Raw genomic sequence first — 4,356 nt, forward strand, 5'->3', positions numbered from 1 at the left:
GCACTATTTTAGGCTAGGGTATTTATTTTCCAACATTTAATTCTAAATTTTCGATATATTTTTTCTTTATTTTCATGAATTTTCCAAAAATAAAAAATATAAAAAAAATCAAGGCGGGCGAAAAAAACGATGCGGGCGGGGACGCGAAACATGTTTTTTTTTTTACTTGGCCTTAATGACAGTTATAAAGAAACGAAACATACACCAATTTAAAGGCATTTGTAGTTTTCATTTGTTGAAATTTTAGTAAAGTTTGAATAGATTAATAACGTTTTTATCTTGGTATGGAAATAAATTGGTTTTACTACTACTGTGTATGTTTCGTTTCTTTATATCTGTCATTAATGCAAGTAAGAAATATTAATTATACAGTAGTGACAATTCAATCATAAGAGATAAAATATAAAATAGTAAGATCTTATTAACATGAATATTTTATTAACATACACTCATTATTGGATATGACTTTACATTCACATTATTATTATGATTATTATTATTATTACTATTATTATCATTATTATTATTCCTTGTGAATACTATAATATTAGACAAATACCATACCAAGAAAGAACATTTTTTTTATTAATGTATTAAATAAAACTTTACTAAAAAAATATGACTTTTTAGACTAAAACAATTAATATTATTAAATGTATTTCAATTTTCATTAAACTTTGAAGTTAATTGTTGTGCTAAAATCATTAGAAAAATACAAATTGTTGTGTTAAAATCATTAGGAAAATACAAACTTTAAGCACGGTGATTACTGAAATGAATACCACTGAAATCAGGAAAAATCTACAATGATTATTAACATACGTGCATGTTGTCAAAAGATTTGAATGAATTAAAGGCGTATAATAGGTCACAGTCACAGTGTAATCTATCCAATTGTGAATGTGATAAAACAGGCCCACCCAACATTGCCCACCCCCTACTTTCACAATGGTATATTCCAGTTTGGGTGGTTTTCGTCCGGGTGGTTTATGTCCTGGGTGGTTTATGTCCTACACTTTATAAGTCATGTACAAGTAGGCCTATATGCAACAGAGCCTCATACATCCTAATTACTGTTAGGCCCATTATTATATTGTATTTTGATATAGTCAGCATAGGCTTTATATTATGTTAAAGGTACCAAGTGAATAAATAACTTTGTTTGCCAAGTGACACTACAGTAGCATGCTTAAGAACGATGGAATTCATTAGGGAAATATGAACAAGTACATATGGCACAGGAATAGTAAATGGAATGGCATCGAATGAATACGAAGATGACAGACGATATTAACGATGTGTCGTCATCATCGTGTTTTGTCTTAGGAACGAATTTTGTGTAAAAAAAAACTAACTGTAAGTGTTTTAGTTGCAATGTCTCTCACTTTATATCTACTAAAGATCAAACCCCTAAGGAATATATGAGCTCTGTTGTTTATCATTTTAAATGTTCAGGTTGTAATAGTGATTATATTGGTAAGATAGATAGATGCTTAATAACTAGACTTAAAGAACATTCTTCACGATCTGATAGTGTTATAAATGATCATATACATTAAAATTGTGAGGCATTCCAATATGTTTTAGGTTTACAAGGTATACTTGAAAATGATAATGTAGCCTGTAATGTAAGTAATAAATTAGGTTTAATATTTTCTAATACTAACATTATTGACAGTTCGCAAAATTGGTCTATACTATTGTTTAAAGAAGCGTTTGCTATACTTAGGCTACACCCATTGTTTAACAATGGGCTGAAAGCTTCAAAAGAAGCTTTCTTTGTTTTTGTAGGTAGCTTTGATCAGTAGGGTAAGAATGCTTTGATCTTTAGTTTATTCATAGCTATGTCATCTACTAGGGGTAATGTTTTGTTTGGTCAAACACTTTTGGTACTTGTGCATAATAAGCTTGCAAATATGGATAATTTTTCATTCCTGATGATGACATAATTAATGTCGAAATATTGAATCCCGACACGATGGCGTGCATTTCGATACTTGGAGTATGTATTAACATGCTTAACACGAATGCGATATTGTACAAATAACGTGACCATAAAAGCAACATACAGTACCTAGAAATATGCCGCTTGCTCTTTTGTTGAGTAATTTTGCGAATCTCTCCCTGTCTTCTTTCACATCAATTACCAACATTGATTGTTTCTCTAGGTAGAATACAACATCCCAAATATTTTTGAATCTGAAGTCATTCCGTGTGTAGAAACCAGTCACTCTTTTTAGTTCTGTTGCTCTTCCGATTTGTGTTAATGCTTTGAAAAGTTGCTTCCGATAATGCTTTAATTTCTCCGTACCATTTACAATCGTATTTTGATTAGCTGCTATATAATCATTTACAAGAGCTATTGCAGATCTTTGATCTGTAACTTCAGCAATTTCATTTAGAATTGTCACATTGGTCATGAAAATAACACCCCGCGCCAGGAGTATATTGAATAAATCCATTCCGGTATTGTTTTCACTGTCAAGTTCCGCTAAGGGTATGTAGTCAAATAGGAGCAATCTCAACCATTTGTATTTAATACCAGGGTAAATTTCAGAAAAGTTAAAGAGAAATTCTCTAAATTTCTGTTCATCACTTTCATTTGCCATTTTAATCTGCAAAAAAAAAAAAATTATATTTAAATGAAAAAAAATATATATTTAGGCCCATTACGTCTATATAGCGTTTTCTCTCTCTCTCTCTCTTTCTCTCTCTTGTGGGGATTTCACCAACCTTTATTTCTTTCATTTCATTTCATTTTTTTGTCGTCAAAGACATACCGGTAAGCATAACAAAAGAACATGAGAAATTAAAATTCAATTGCACTGAAAAGGGGGTCATTCGCTATGACTGGCTAGAAATTAAAACTTTTCTTTTCTAATTTATTTAATATTTTCAAAAATGTTACTCTATAGTGATCTTTTTATTTATCTATAAATACACAAATATGTATACGTACATATATACACACGTACTTATACATACGTGCACATGCACATACTTACACGTATATGATTATATATACATTCACAAACACATGGTGCATAGAAATATATACACGCATCATCACCAAATTCACATACATATACAATTTGTTTATTATATATTTAATTATTATTTATTTTTTCTATTACGGGAATAATACCCCTAAAAACAACAACGTCTATATAGCGTTAATGTCGAATTGCTATGCATTAGGCCTACACTAAACTATTGTATCTGGGATCATCTGAATCTGGATAAGGTAGGCTTACACCAACACTTAAAGAGTTGAACGGACGGGTTTGTGGTGTCTACACCGCATCATGCAAATCTGGATACATTTTTTTCAAATTCTATGGTGTGATTACCTGCAATGACTTCTTATAACATCACAACTGATTAGGCCTAATAATTCTCGCATTCTTTTGTAATTTGTAACTTAATTTTAGCCCTATCTGAATATATAATATTAACCACAGTTTAATAAAAAATCATCATGCAAATCTGGATACATTTTTTTTTTCAAATTCTATGGTGTGATTACCTGCAATGACTTCTTATAACATCACAACTGATTAGGCCTAATAATTCTCGCATTCTTTTGTAATTTGTAACTTAATTTTAGCCCTATCTGAATATATAATATTAACCACAGTTTAATAAAAAAAAAAACAAACATTGAATTAAATTTGATAGTAACTAGGAGTTGTTTATTTAGACTAAATAACAACTCACTGATCATAATTCAAAACATATCAAACTTAAGAGTGTTTATAGGTACCCTTAAAACGCAGAAGACTGTCTTCTCTCATATTCTGCCTAAAGATGGCGGCGCTGTAGGCGATGCTTAATACTGCTGCTGTATAATATTTGTCTATAATCTAGTAAGAATCGAAAAAACATGATTAGATCATAACTAATGAAGCATAGGCCTAGATATAAAATTAGATTTATAGCTCCATGGGTGAATGTGTATGTACTAGATACACAAAGTAATGTTCATAAAAAAGTAAAGTCTTACCGTAATGTTTTTTTTGCGTTCCTTCGCTGAAAGTTGTTATTTAGTCTCTTTCTGTTTAGTATGGAGGTCTATTGTTAAATTTTATTAACAGTTTTAAAAATAGAATTGGAATTTCCAACGTATGGAACGTCGCTTCCCATAAAACATAAAATCAAGGCGTACTCGGATATGGAACGTCGCGTCCGTTATTACCGGTTATTACAGCTATACTACTGCTGATATAAACTACCCTTACGAAAATGTCCTATAGGAATCCTACAGGATCCTATAGGATTTTAAAGGTGTTCTAAAGGTTTGCATATTATCCTATAAAACTAAATCCTATAGGACTTAATCAAGTCCTATAGAAAACT

At 30.6% G+C, this 4,356-nt stretch overlaps 1 long non-coding RNA gene across 1 annotated transcript; it reads right to left on the reverse strand.

Annotated features, from left to right (window-relative positions):
- Positions 1–2,049: 2,049 nt before the first annotated feature.
- LOC117122923 lies at positions 2,050–4,062 on the reverse strand. The gene is made up of 3 exons (XR_004447768.1): positions 4,004–4,062; positions 3,764–3,863; positions 2,050–2,615 (listed from the first exon to the last, which is right to left on the reverse strand). It is a non-coding gene; the product is annotated as an uncharacterized LOC117122923 (long non-coding RNA).
- Between the last annotated feature and the right edge of the window lie 294 nt (positions 4,063–4,356).

This window comes from Anneissia japonica, unplaced genomic scaffold (assembly GCF_011630105.1).
Source record: "Anneissia japonica isolate Jap-2015-1 unplaced genomic scaffold, ASM1163010v1 scaffold2227_len217889_cov164, whole genome shotgun sequence".
NCBI classification, from domain to species: Eukaryota; Metazoa; Echinodermata; class Crinoidea; order Comatulida; family Comatulidae; genus Anneissia; species Anneissia japonica.